General features: G+C 37.6%; 1 protein-coding gene across 1 annotated transcript in view; it reads right to left on the reverse strand.

Annotated features, from left to right (window-relative positions):
* Nucleotides 1-10,111, reverse strand: part of LOC145671989 (uncharacterized) — a 59,230-nt gene extending 49,119 nt beyond the window's left edge. The window contains exon 1 of the mRNA XM_081741174.1: nucleotides 9,604-10,111. The gene's annotated coding sequence lies outside the window, so the exon portion shown is untranslated. The remainder of the gene's footprint in view (nucleotides 1-9,603) is intronic.
* Nucleotides 10,112-15,933: the final 5,822 nt, after the last annotated feature.

The raw sequence follows: 15,933 nt of genomic DNA on the forward strand, positions 1-15,933 counted from the left end.
GGAGCAGACTAAAATAATACGCCTATAATATAATAATAAATAGAATAGTATCAGTAGTGCCTCCCCGTAATACTAAGTGTGCCCCCCGGAACATTGTTAATGAAAGAAACACTCCTCCCGAACTAAACTTTAAATTAATGCTGTATTTCTTCTGTTTGGATACTCATAGACCATCAAGGAATGTCGGGCTAACGTAGTTTCAGATTATGGGAAATTTCGTCAAGGGAAATTCTACCAAAAGACCCTTCATCAGTTCCGATGGGAACATTCTACCGATAAGTAGGGACGTACGCAGAGAGTGGGTCCTGAGGGTCTGGACCTCCCTCTAAAATCCCGATTTGTCGATAAATTTATACTAGTTTAAGTTCATTCTTTAATCCATTCTGGCTACATTGCCTACCTACCTAAGCCTCCTAGACTTCATGAACGTAACAATATTTGGTGAACTGTATAAATTATTGAGTTCTTCGTTGTGAAGTATCCACCATTCGTTATGGGTCCGAATATTCGTCTCAGGATCTTGTTCTCAAATACTTTCAGTCTACGTTCTTTCCTCAGAGTAAGACACCATCTTTGCAACTATATAGGCCTATAGTACAACAGTCACGATTATCGTTTCATATATGACCAAATATTAAAAGGTGTATAAAATAATAAGTAACAGTGTGACGTGTACACCATATGAAGGAATTTGATTTCTATAGCGGACATTTCCTCAATTGATATTGAAACCGGAACTGGTAGTATATTTATACTACTTCCGGTTTTAGTAAAGCTTAGAGTGGAGATAATTGACTGCCTAAAACTATTTCTTGCTATTTTTATCATTATCGTTTTTCCTCTATGTAGAACAGTATTGGATTTCGACCATTTCTAGTCTAACAAGGTACATTCGCGAAGTGTTTCCTCGGGATTCCTCTAAAATTTAGTTAAATGCGACCCAAAGTGTATTGTATTAATTTTAGCGGCCCATACGGGTAATTTGCATATTTATGGGCCTTCATATATCCGGAATTCATACACTACTATAACGCTTGGTCACAAAATTGCTTTTAGTTTCTTTAGATGTAACTGAATATGAGTGTAGGCATATGCAAAACAAATTGGATCAAGTACTGCTTCTCTGACACGTATTATCCACACCAGCCGCAATCTTGGATCCGCCATATTGGATCCAACTTTCGGTTTTTAAATGGGAATAGGTACATGTGATACATCAAATTCATATAAAATTTTATCGGAAATTCATTGGTGTAGCGAGTTTTACGGTAGCTTGTACCATTTGCAAGATATTGCGTGTTAAATGTGAGGCACCTCACAAATTCAACCATTAAAATGTTGTGCAGGTCCCCATGTGATCTTTTACGTGATTTATTGTTGATGAAATGTTTTCTAAACGTGCATACACACAGACGTAAATAGGATATGGTAGATCTTCACAAAACTCTGGTCGTATCTAGATTTACATTAGGCATTTTGTTCGTAATACAATACTTCCTTGTTCGTAGTATAACATGGAAGTAATAACAATCACTCACAGAAATGTTGTAAGATTATGACACCAATGTTGTAGAGAGTTCGTTTATACCTACAGTACTTTTTCCAGTTAGAAATTGTTTTGATTTGTCAACATCAAAAACGTAAGCGTAACTGATATTACTCTATAATGTCTATTCTCGAAGTGCCTAGAGGGATTTAACATGTAATATCTCGCAAATGGTACAAGCTACAGTGAAACCCACTACACCAATGAATTTTCGAGAAAATTTTATATAAATTTGATGTATCACGTACATCTATTCCCATTTGAAAAGCCGAAAGTTGAATTCAATATGGCGGATGCAGGATGACGGCCGGTGTGGATAACACGTGTCAGAGAAACAGTGCTTGATCCAATTTGTTTTCCATATGCCCACATTCATGTTCAGTTACATCTAAACAAACTAAAAGCAATTTTGTGACCGAGCGTTATAGTAGTGTGTGATTGAATTCCGGGTATATGAAGACTCATAAATATGCAAATTACCCATATGGGCCGCTAAAATTAGTACAATACACATTGGGCTATGGAGAATTTTGCATCTAAATCAGTTTTACATGAATCCCAAGGGAACACTTCGTAAGTACCTAGTAAGTAGAAAGTTAAGGATGGAGGTGAAATGTATTCTCAAGACCTTTCATTGATTATAGAAAGCTGCTTTTCGCTGTCTATTACCGTTTTTGTTTTATGGTGATCAACGTTAAAACCGAAAATGGTGGATTTGTACCATTTCCGGTTTGAATACCGCCTCCATCAACGAACTCAATTTCAAAGTTTTGACCCTCAAATTTCCGCCCAAAATGTATGCTGATCCATCAAGTAGACCTACTTCTTGAGATTTTTGGTTTCCCAGGCGGACAGAGAGAGACACACAGAGTAAATATAGAAAGCAATATTGGTACTCTTTGTATTAACAGACCAAAACCATATACACCAAGAAATTAAATGTCGACTAAAAGCAGGAAATTTGTGTTATTATTGAGTTCAAAATAATTTGTCGTCGCGAAACCTGTCGAGGAATTTGAAGCTTAAAATATATGAAACAATATCATGCATATTGTCTTGTATGGTCTCGAAAATGGTCTCCTACAATGAGGGAAGAACGTAGACTGAAAGTATTTGAGACCAAGACCCTGAGACGAATATTCGGACCTAAAAGGAATGGCGGAAACTTCATAACGAGAAACTGTGTAATTTGTACCGTTTACCGAACACTGTTAGGGTCATCAAGTCTAGGAGGCTCAGGTGGGCAGGTCATGTAGCCATAATGGAATAAAGTAGAAACGCTTTCAAAGTTTTAACTGGAAATCCAATGGGGAAACGACCATTAGGAAGACATAGACGCATATGGGAATACAATATTAAGATGGATTTCGCAGAAATATTAATACTAAGTAGAAACTGGATCCAGTTGGCTAAGGATAGAAGTCAATGGAAAGCTTTTGTGAACACAGCATTGAACCTCCAAGCCATTAGTTTGGTAGTCTTTGAAAACTACAAGAAATTTTATTTTTTAAAAAAACTACCTCCTCATAGAGAAGTATGAACACTTACGTCAAACCAATGGAGATATTGCTGATCCAAGAACAAAATGAAATTTGATGAAAAGTAGTCAAGAAGTGTGATCATTTTCAAAAGTCATCCTTTTTTTAAACAAAAAATGGCCTGGCAAACATGTTTAGTTTAGTACACGAGAATCTCTTGTTTCACGATATATATTAAGAAGTTAAAATGATTAAGACATCAGTTGGGTCGAAGCCTTAAAGCTTCTGAGACGAGGAAGTAGATTTTGGCTCCAGTATGAGATTTTGAGGAAAGCCAAGAAAAAAAAAAGATTTTTTAAAAAACAAAAAGCACACTCACACGGATAAAATAATTGCAGCCAGTTCTGAGCTCCAAGATAAATAGTGGAAAAGAAAAGAAATATGGCATTAACATAGCTCGACCAGTAATCAATCATATAGTTAATGAAAACCTAAGACAAGCAATGAGTTTATTCTCGTGATTTGAGAAAGAGATTTTGTTTAATTGAGCCCAAACAGTTAATTACGTCGAATTGAGGTTGCTTCTCTTACTTTTCAATTGGTCTCATGTCTAAAGTCAATTGTCCTGGCCTCGACTCTTGGTTTTCAAAGATATTTTTCTCTTTCTTTAGTCTCATTACGTGACTGTTGGAGTAGTATCTTTAAATATATGCCCAAACAGTAGTGTATACAGGGTGTTTGAAAACAACACTGACAACGTTTGGGAGGTAATTCCTGACACCAAGATAAGACAAAAAGCACAGACCAACTTGGGTGCACAAATGCTTCCTTTCGGAGTTATAGGCTGCCGAAAACATGAAAAAATAAACTTTAAAGGTTCATAGCTCCTATAACTCCAACTGTGAAGCATCCTACCGTCTTTCCAAAATATATGTGTGTCCTCAGTCATGTCCTGGGGTATGATGTCTGTCTTCGGACCTGGGAGACTGTATATAGTAGAGGGAACAATGAAGCACGATGTTACGCTGTGCTCATGTGACCTTACCGAAGTAAGCATGGACAGTCGCATAGGGTAAGGTGGTCCCAGTCGAGAAATCCCCCACATTCTGTTTTATTAAATTTTGCAGCTGAAGCAGAGACAAACAGATAAGAGTTTACTAAACTCATCGGAATATTCCAGAAACCATCTAACATAAAACTTCCTTTCACCAGAAAAATTAATTGCTTGCCACAAAAATATCAAATTATAATAAATCGAGTATTTCACTAAGTTCTCCATTCAGGTTAAATGATAAGCTCTTATGAATAATTATGTCTCTATAGGAACTATTCAAACAAACGTAAGTACAATGACAAAACTGGAACAATTGAGTTTTTATCCACCACAAACATATGCATCAAATGCGACTTGCCGCCTTCCGTATAACCGTCCAAAGAATGACAGACAAGCTACTAAACTTCACAATAGTTCTCCTATTCAGCATGAATAATTCGTAGCACAACCTTACGTATATTTAGTAATCCAATTCATATTAAACAAGCGGAGTGAAATAACATAACTTAATTTACCAAAATCTGCTCAACTCGTCGTAACAATTTGGTTTTATTCTTACATGTTAGTATTCAATTCTACACTTGTTATCACGTTCTACCCTTGATATCACCAACTTCAGTATGAAGCGGTGTCTTATGTTTTTCACATACCTGTTGGTGTAGTTCGACCACCAACCACTCGGCGGCGCTGATTAGCTAGTAAAACAAAAATACTCAAAAGCGCAACTAATACAATACATAATTCCTTTTTTTATTTAAATAAAGTTACGACACATAAGAATGACCAAATACCTACAAGTTCTTCAAAAGAACTCCTTCCTTCCCCATACTCCAGTCTGGTTTGATGATGCACACTTCATCTTTATGCAAGATGGAACCCCATGCCACCGGGCCAAAGCTGTGACAAAATTCTTCGAGGACAACGAAATTAGTGTTCTTCCGTGGCCGGACAATAGTTCTGCTACAAACCCGATTGAAAACCTTTGGAGCTTTATAAAGAAATATTAAAGGAGAAGTACATTACAACCAAATATCATTTTATCGAGGTCAACAATTTGTGGTATCATGATGCTGAAATGAAGGCAAAATGTGCTAAACTCGTGCATAGCACGCCACAAAGCATAAAATATTTAATAAAGAATAAGGGTTTTCATACGAAATATTAATCTTTGTGTGAGAAATCATTTTCTTGTAAGTATTCCATTTCATTATATATTTCCAATTTCGATATACACACTGTATAGTGATTGTATTTGAATGTCACGTACGCATTTGTTTTATTGATATTGAAAAGCATATGCCAGACCCACTAGAAATTAGGACAGAGTTACAAAGCACTATTTTGGACTAGGTTCGAAAGTGTTTTCGCACGTAATATTGTAAGAACAGTAAAATATTCAGAAACTGAATGTTGAGTCTAATAATTTGAACACGTCTGTATGTCCTTTATGCTAAGGGAGAAGGATGATGAATGCAAGTGTATGCTGATGGAAGGATCGGTGGAATCAGAATGTGAGAGAAAATGACAGTATCCTGAGAAAACCCACGAGCACGATGTTGTCCACCACAAACTTACTTTGCCGCGAATCGAACCAGGAACCCTACACACCAGAGATAAGCACTCTACAATTGAACCACCATGTCTCTAGAGACGATTGGTGATTATAGGATGAAACAAAAACTGAAATAGAAAAATGTCATATGACGAATCGAATAAAATAATCTATTTGGCCAACGAGACCGTCTATTATGAGGCTATGAGGCTTGAAGGATCGCTCGGAAGTTTCCAAGAGCCATCGTATGCATTTTTTTTTTTTTACATAATTGAAAAGATAATGAAAAAGCTAACAAAAACATGAGAGAAAAATGTCATATGGCGCATTGAATGGAGCGCTCTGCTTCACTTAAAGGAGCTCATATCATGAGCCTCAAGAGATTATTCGAAACTCTTCATCAGCAATGTATGTATTTTTATACAGGATTGAAACCATTAAAACATTTTTTTTTAAGGAAAAAGTTTTTCATCTTGGACACAGTTTACGAAATGGTCACATTTTAACTGGGTTGTTTTATCTTACAAAGCAAAAAATTGTGGCTATTTCGTAAACAGTGCCCCCAGGATTCCCTGATTGATGAATATCATGGATTACCTCGGTGTTCGGACAGCATTTGGTTTCCACCTACTCACATTCGCACTTTGACATTTTTGCAACAAGTTCTGATCACAGTGTTTTATTTTGCCGGTGGTTTTTGTTACTGGGTATCTGGTAGTGAAGTCTTTTTATGTGATCTTAATTGACCCTATCAGTGCATATCCTTCCAGTATCGCAATTCGCTGCTCGACGGAACACCATCTCGATGCAACGCAATTCCAGCTAAACAACTGTGTATTGCGCAGCACAGAATTATTCATAAAATTACAATTATTTGCTCTTCTTTGATATTACCCGGGAGTAATATTTTCGTGTGGCTTATCGTTTCTTCCAGACATTTTTTTTCAGAGCCCACATCCCGGAGCTCTGAGAGTGCCCCCCGTAGTAGACCAAAATAATACTTTATAATATAATAATAAATAGAATAGTATCAGCACTGTCCTCCAGAATAGAAACACAGCGTACCGTAGAACCCTACTACTTTTTCCGGTCTTAATTTTGGTTACTACAGAGGGAAATTGATAACAAGTACTGAGACTTCATTTTTTTAATATGAATTTGTCGTCTCAAGAATAGGTTTTATCTAGGCTTTAATCCCTCTATTCAAACCATTTACAAGAGCACGGTGGCTCAGTGCTAGAGCATTTACCTCTGGGAGCTCTGGTTCGATCTCAGGCCAAGTAAGTTTGTGATGGTACAGTCCGAAGCAAAAAAAAAACCTGTAACATGAGCATGTATGTTTATTGTGAAACTACACCTAACAACGCAGGGAATCAACATAACGTCTAAGTGGCATGAATCACGCCAGGCGAAACCGCGGCGTCCTCCAATGCACACTTATTTTGGAGCAAAAGACTTCGTCGTTTCACAAAAAACTTACGTGCTCATGTTGCAGGTTTTTTGCTGCGGACTGTACAACATCGTGTTCTTGAGTATTCTCGGCGTATTCGCGTTTCCTCCCACTTTCTCATTCTACCAATTTTTTTATCATTATTCACTTGTCTTAATCATCTGTCTCCCTAAGCCTAAAGAACATAATCGTAGGACGTTAAACCAAAAGATTTCATTTCAAAACATACGCTATGGAAATCTGTTGCTTTGGGTTTTATTATTGGAGTTTTATACAACAAAAGTTGCAGGCACGCACCCAGAAATTTTTGTTGGGAGGGATCCAAACGTTTCGGAGGATCCAACACAACAATCCACTACGTTTATGTAGTATTGAAAGGGTATTACTCTGCATCCGAAAAGACGATAAGTAATAGTATTAAAAAAAAACTTCCAACTATATTTTCAGAAAAATGATATAAGTAGATTGTTTTCATAATAGAAAAAGTACAGACGAAGTGTAAGATCAAATTTCCATGCTGATTCAATCATTTCCCTGTTAAACAAATAGAGTTTTGTTGAGAAAGTCTACCCATGTATGTTGAGTTAGGAAGTTTTAGGAGGTCCGGGCCCAGTGGACCTCCTCCGTCGATGCAGCCCCGAAAAGTGGTAAGAGATACCGGGAAATCATTAAGACTCACCATCTCAAAAGTAGGTTCCATCTCCCCCTTATGCTCGAATTAAATCGGGGCTTATACTGAAACGGAAATCACTTAAAAGGAAACCACTTCTGTTTAGAATATTGAATCCTTATAGTTTCGTAAGTATACTATAGTTTCACAATATTAAAAAGAAAACACTTGCTAGCTTGTTCAGTATGATCTATTTAAAATTTTATACATGATTTGTATTAGTATTATTTCCGCTGAACCCATTCTATTGTTTAAAAACCGAGTTTCTCTTTCTTATTTCACACAAAGAAGAAAGCAATCATAAATTGACTATAATTAAGATACTTTTGTGATATTTTAATTGTAATTTATTTCTCCTGAATAGCTACCTAGGGTTGCAAGATGTTACGATAAGTTTTACGTTTTTTTGTACGATGAGAAACTATATATGAATATCTTCAAAAATCTTCCTTTCTATTCAGTGAAAAACAAAATCTGCCAACCCTACAGCTAACTGAAATATTCTTCGTTGCTGGTGGAAGAAAGGTAAAGCTGATACGTACTTCTTATAACAGGTAAAGCTTCCCACCACATAATTTTCTCCCAAAGGTACCAGGATACCCTTCAGGTAATGTTTGTATTCTCGAGTTTTAAAGGCTCCAATGTTTGAAGAAAATAAAAGCAAATCTAGAGGACTTACATCAACATTTCGAACAAAAAGTCAATATAAAAACCAAGGAGAAAATTAGAAAAAAATTCTTGGCTTGCCCCTTAGTAAAATCACGTTTGCCAACTTAATTTGGGGTGGGTGACCTCGCAGTCTAGCCACTTCTCATGGTGAGCATTTTTTTTTCAAAGCATAATAAGCTATGAAAATAATTGAAGCGCTGGACAATAATTGAGGAACTGTTAGCAATTAGAAAGCCAAATCATTTATTTAGTCTTTTATATCGGAAAACTTTCGAATAAAACTCAAAGTCACCCCAATTAGACAAATCAATTATAAAAAGGCGTTTCTAGTCTAAAATTGACAATTTGTGACCAAAAGCATAAGTGAACAGCATAAGGAACCACTCCTGAGACATGAAATTTAACATACTTGTCATAAACAAGACAATAAATGAGTACGTATAATGCAGAAAAATACATAAAATAACCACATAATGAACTTTTTGTGAAATTGTTGTACGTGTTGCATAAGCAAATCACTGTTATTAAAATTTCAAGGTCAATGCGTGCCACCTAAACGACCTTCAAAAACCTGGAGGGGGGAAACCAAGCGCTTTTTTTTCGCACTACCCACCTCAACATTTCGAAAAGGTTTTTTTTATACGTTCTAAGACCATCCTTCCCAGTGATTATATCAAGGGGTGGTGCGGGGGAAAATACAAGTTCAGTCCCAACTCAATGTAGGGTGCTATAATATTGCCATACTATTAATTTTCAATAAGGCCATAGCTAGGAGGTGGCCAGAGGGGCTGAGCTCCCTGCGATCACTTTCATTCGCTTTAAATTTTCAATTGTTTGTTGGTGTATACCCATTAGTTTACAGTGAATGCAAATTAACCTCTTCAAAAATTATCTAGCCTACCTGCCTTAGTACTCTGAATACAGACCTACTTCCCACCCTCGTGTATTGTAAGTCATCCGAGAGAAATTGGTAATCACCACTAATCATATCTTAGGTAAAAAGTAAAGGTAGCCATGATGCAACGCATCTTATATAGTTTTCGGGTTCAAATGGAATATTTAATGCCAAGTTTAAAAAAATAACTCATGCAAAACAAACCAGCACCATGTATCTCAAGCATCACGAAAGAATCGTTACTATTCTTCTTGTCATTAAAAAAACTAGAGACAATACGAGAACTTACCTTGTGCTCTGAGAAAAACGTTGAGTCAACTTAAATAATATATCAAGCGATAACGTCTGTTACAATTCTGGAAAGCAAATATAGACACAGTCGAACTAAATTGAAGACATCTCCTCAATTCTAAGAGTCACAACTATTCTTTTTTTGTCAGATAATTTTGATACATATCACAGTCTCCTTATCGACATCATCGTTTAATGAAAAATAACATTTTATCTGTTGAACGTCGTTGAAAGCTTACACAATTTGTCAACAATATGAAAAATTGCTTTTGAGTGTTAACTTGGCTGCTAGTGCGATGACATAAGAAACATGCCAGTATCAGGCTGTGTCGAAACGTTCTTCAGCAGACGTATCTTGTGCGAGTGTGGACGTTTGCGAGAAACAGACGAAAATGTTCCAACGCTGTGAAGATCTCAGCAACACACACACACACACACTCTCTCACACAACACGCACTGCTTTCAATTGCGAGACGGGTGCATGTAAAGCATTGTGTTTAGGGAACTTTTAAACATTGGAGAAGATCCTACCGCTCTTGGCTCCTTTCGCTGTTATTTCTGACTCAACGTTACGGAGCCCTCACGTCAAAGCAGTTGAGATTTCTTTTTTCTTGCTTGTTAACACATCTTGTATTTCTTTTTAGCTTCCTTCTTCACCTGACAAGCAAGCGTCAAAATGTTGCACAAAAAAATCTGTTTCATGTGTGTTCCATTGCGAAATTATGCTTCTGCAACACTAGTTGTTCACTAGCGTCATCTAAGAAAAAAGAATATTACACATCTAACCTTTCCTTAGCCAATAGTGACGGCAAAGATTATTTTTGTGTGTTAATAAAATAAAACTCTTGTTCTTACAACAGGCACCAGATTAAGCTTAAAAGCAAACAATATGCAGCATTTTGTTCACTGAAGTAAGTGTTCAACTTGTCAGCAGAAAATATCTTATTTCTCGAAGTAAACGTAAAAACGGGAGAGACAAAAATACATTAATTATCGTCATTTCTCTTCGTTTATTTAAGTCCCAATTAAAATAGATAATTGCAAACGTTTGAGCTAATTTTAAAGCACAATCTTCCTATTCTTAATTTATTATGTACTTCTATATAAGGAATATTTCAGTTTTTGTGGTATGTAACATGCGGTTATGAAACACAGGACCCAACTATTAATGTACAAGGCTCGTACGCTCCGAACTAACTAACGGACTTCAATAAATTTTATAAAGGTAACCAAGTTACTGTTACTTTTTCACCCACCAACTTTGAACATCGATATGTCACCTAAGACGTAAGTGAAAGGTCAAAAATAGTCCCATCAGCATCGACGTCCTTCTGCCAACGTTTCGGATTCCATCGCGGTAGAACTTGGTGGCCCGTGAAACGAAGAAGGTATCAAGTACACTTCTACTAGGGATTTGAACTAGCGTCCTTTAAGATGATTGTCCAAGGGATGGAACAGGTGATAATCGGACTAGCAATGTCCGGGGAGTATGGCGGATGCAATAGTGTTTCCCATCCAAGGCGTAGAATGGTGTCCTGGGTCATCCTAACTACGTGGGGCTTAGCGTTGTCCTGTAACAGGAGGACCGCTTTGCGATTCAGAAGTGCTGTCTCCAGAGTTTTGAGTTTTTCTTGAACACGGCTCAACTGCTGTCAGTACATAGTTACATTGATGCTCTGACCAGCTGGTAGCAGTTCCCGATGTATGATGCCGCGAGCAGTCCACCAAATACATAGGAGCACCGGTACAGTGCTAGTTTCGGCTGTTTTGGTGCCGGTTCATGGGATGCTAACCAATGATGACGGCGAAAAGGAGCTTCGTGCAGGACCCACTTCTCATCACATGTCAAAACCCTGTCCAGAAAGGGCTCCTTCTTCAGACGAAGTAGCAAAGAAATACATGTGTCTACTTGCGTTGCCTTCTGGCCCGGAGTCAAATCATGTGGGGCCCATCGACCCAACTTGTAGTGTTTCCCAAGTTAATGGAGGTGCTGCCAAATGGTTTCTCACTCACACTGAATTGTGGTCCCAGCTCCTCACATGACTGGCTACACTTCGCCTCAATTGCTGCCTGAAGATTTTCACTTCGTACATTTGTTAAACCACCGCTGCACTGTCCGCATAGTCACGACACCCTCACCAAAGGCCTGACGTACCTTTCGCTCCGCTGCAGCGATGTTTGACCCCAGTTTGAATTCGTACAGCATATGAGGCTCTGTGGAGGTCCCAGTTCACTATGTCCTTACGCAAGTTCACGGTGTAACTGAACTGCCACAACCAGGTAGTATGTTGGATATATCCACACCAACAACTGACCTTCGCCTTATCTCCATTCGCATTCAATTCACGGTGTGAGGGTCAATTGAACACAGACCTTCACAAAAAGCAGTAAAATTTTCTTGGTTACCTTTACAGTTGGCGGATACATAGATTGTCGTGCAAGAACAATTGTAAAAAATAGAGGCCGCTTCCCACCACACTTTCTCGCTTCCAAAAAAGGTAGTTTAAAAGGCCACGTCAGCAACTCCGACTATAGATTGACACTAAACTTGAACTGAACAATACAGAAACATTTAAAATAAAAGTTTAATGTATATTATTGTTCACCATTGTTTTTGTTTGTTTAAGATCTTGTTCTTTAATTAATATTAATTAGCTGTTGTGCCAGAGTCTTCAACCCGCTGCACAATATAGTTTAAATCAGAGTTGCTAACCTCAGAGAACAAAATTATGGGTTTTCGTCTTTAAAAAATATCGTAAATTGCAAAGAATTATCGTATATTCGTTATGCACATGATAACTGTAGAAACAAATGTAATTCTACTATTAATGGCAATAATATATAATAGACTTATCTAGTAATCTTCAGTTTCGAACTCTAAATTGGCGTCAGTCTCCTCGTGATTAAAAAAAAAAGGAATTGTTATTAACGCTACTCTGAACAACAAATATATTTCCACTTCCTCAATACATTTATTGTTATTTGAAAATAACGTTATAAAACCACATATCCACCATTGTGTTCCATGACAATTTTCCATTTTTCCGACAATACCATAATTCCATCGAATAAAACTTATGTGGTTCCTGTAAAACAAAAAGAGAGAGAGAGAGAGAGGTGGTTTTCAGTGGCCTTTTTGATAATAGTTTAACATCATTCATGGAGTTCTGCAAAGTCCGAAACAAATTATGATCTAAGGGCCCCAGGTATGCATTAAACCAGACTATATACTGGATGCATTAAACCTCCCAGCCAAGTTCAATGAACTTGTGATGAGGGTCGTTAAAGATTGTATGTGGTCTGACGATGTCAGTGTCGTATACGACACCCCTTTTTCTATTGGAAAATCCTACCATTTCTAGGTGCACTAACGTTAGTTATCGACAATACAGCTTCGAGTCTATTGTTATTCCTGCAGCAGCAACTTGTGATGCACGATGCCTTTCTAATATCACAAAACGCAAAGCATAAACTTCCTGGGCGAGAGTGTAGACTTTACCTTAGACTCTGAGCCTTTTTGCATCAACCAGGATATTTTTCGCACATTGTTTGTAGGTCATATACAAACCTTTATTTTGGGTAATTTCGTGTTGTGATACGCACCCCTCCCCCCAAATGTATTCTATGTGATCGTAAACACACATTAGTGAAATAGCAGCTCAGTACGAGAACGTTAACCCGTGCCGACTTGACGACAAAGTCATGGAAAATGACATTTCCACATTATAATATAATTTAGAATTTCCAACCGTAATAACAAAGAAACTAAAAGAGACAGAGAAACGAAACTTTGCACAAGGCAACTAGAGAATGGACGATCTGCTGGTGTATTGACGAACATCACCCGATGAACAGTGTTGCCAACCCAAGAAAAAGTAATGTTTTTGTGAATTGAATGACTTATATTGGATATCATTATTGGAAGTAACAATAAAAATAAAGACAAAAGAGATGGTAAATGAAGATCAGTGTTGCAAACTTTTCGAGAAATAACTTGAAACATGTGTTAAATGCAAACACCGTTGGCGCACACAGGGAGTGAGGTACTAAAATTTTGTACACTTTAAACCAGATATTGACACGAACTGTTTACGCTGACTCTAAATCTACACGGATCCACTGAACAGTGTTGCCATCAATATAAGAGAAAAGTTGAGTTTGGAAAAGGTACAATAACTCGGAAAAGGTCACTAATGCTATATGGTTTGAAGCATGAAATGCAAGGGAGTAGAGCATGAGGAGTAGTACCTTTGTTATGTGAGATCGATAAGTCCTGTATTGACGGAGGTATTCAGTATCTTGTTAAATAACAGAAGTACGGTTTATAAAAGATGGCAACGCTGCAAAGCGGCAGTTTTTACTCTTCACGTCATCATCGTCATCAGCCACCTCAAAAGTCCACGAGTACGTAAACCTATGCAAATTGCACGCTGTTTTCATATTTAACCAGATTGTTGGGATTCCAACCCGCTGTGCAGAGTTGCCACCTTTAACAAACGTTCCTTGTCTGCTTTTACAAGATACCGTATATCTTGGTCAGTACGTGACTTCTCGAACTCACATAGCCAAGGAACTACTCCTCATGCTCTACCGCCTTGCATTATAGGTTTTAAACCATACTGCACTAGTGACATTTTCCGAGTTATTGTACCTTTTCCAAACTCAACTTTTCTCTTTTGTTGATGGCAACGCTGTTCAATTGATCCTTCTATTATAGATTGGAGTCAATGTAAATAGTTCTTGTCAATTTTTAATTAAAGGTGTACAAAACGTTAATACCTCACTCCTTGTGTGCGCCACGGATCCCTGTGTGCGATACTGATCTGCGTTTACCATCTTTTTACCTTTATTTTCATTGTTGTTTCCAATGATGATATCCAATTTACATCATTAGATTTACAAAAACATAATTTTCTCTTGGGTTGGCAATACTGTTCATCTGGTGATGTTCGTCAATACACGGGCAGATGTCCTCCTTTCTCTAGTTGCTTCGTGCAAAGTTTCGTTTCTCTGTCTCTTTTTGTTTCTCCGTTATCACAGTTGGACATTCTAAATTATATTATAATGTGGAAACGTCATTTCATGAGTTTGTCGTCAAGTCGGTACGGGTTAACGTTCTTGTAGGAAGCTGCTATTTCATTAATGTGTGTTTACGGTCACATAGAATACATTTAGCGGGTGTGCGTATCGCAATACGAAATCACTATAAATAAATAAGGAACACCCTAATATATATATATACAGGGGCGGATCCAGGATATGATCAAGGGAGGGGCTAAACCATGTTTTGCCGTTTTATCCAGTGTAAAGCAGGATTGAAGCTCATTTTATCCAGTGTATATCTGAGCGTCAAGGGGGGGGCTATAGCCCCTTGAATCCGCCACTGTATATATATATATATATATATATACAAATGAGTCTATACTTCAAAAGAAACTCAACTTTGTTACGTTTCAGTAGAGATTCGCAGATGGAAATTCAATCGAACAAAGGGGGCCGGGTCGCTCAGTGGTAGAGCGTTCACCTCTGGTGCTTGGGGTCCCGGGTTCGATCCCAGCCCTCGCCAAGTGAACTTTGTGGTGGACAAACACCGTGTGCGTGGGTTTTCTCGGGGTTCTCCCGTTTCCTCCCACTTTCTTCATTCTACCATTTCATTCATCACTCATCATCACCGTCTCCTTTAGCCTAACCGGCATAACCGTGGGACGTAAAACTCAAAGATTTCATTTCATTTCATTTTAAATCGAACAAACGTTTTCAAGTCAGCTCATATCACACCCAACCATTGATCTTCTTTCTGTGGCCAGCTTTCTCCAAATGGTATAATATTATTTGATGATGGACATTTAGTTCATTGAGTATTTCATGATTGCTTACATACAGCTCTTGTCTAACTTTTGCTAGAATGTCATTCAGTGTTGTTATGATTGGTCGCTTACTTCTAGAAGCACCTTCAACTTCGAACATTTGAGAATGAAAGCAACAGAACTATCTTTTGGCTGTTACTTTTAATACAATATCTTGGCTACACACATCACTTCTTTTTTTAACAACTTTGCGCAACATTTGCGTTTCTATCGAAATAAAATTGTAAAATATTCACTCATTTTCACGGCAATTATAAGAATTCGAATATTTTTTGCACATCTACTAGCTTCAACTGTCAGTCGTCAGATGACGTTAAGCCTGACTTGCTGAGAATCACATACCCTAAGCTGTGGGACACACGTTATTTCGTAAGCAAAACGCTTATTACTCTTTATACCAGGATTTCTCAACCTGGGGGTCGCGACATTACACAAAGTTCCTGAACATACACTAATAGTAA

This window comes from Thermobia domestica, chromosome 15, assembly GCF_964235325.1.
Source record: "Thermobia domestica chromosome 15, izTheDome1.hap1.1, whole genome shotgun sequence".
NCBI classification, from domain to species: Eukaryota; Metazoa; Arthropoda; class Insecta; order Zygentoma; family Lepismatidae; genus Thermobia; species Thermobia domestica.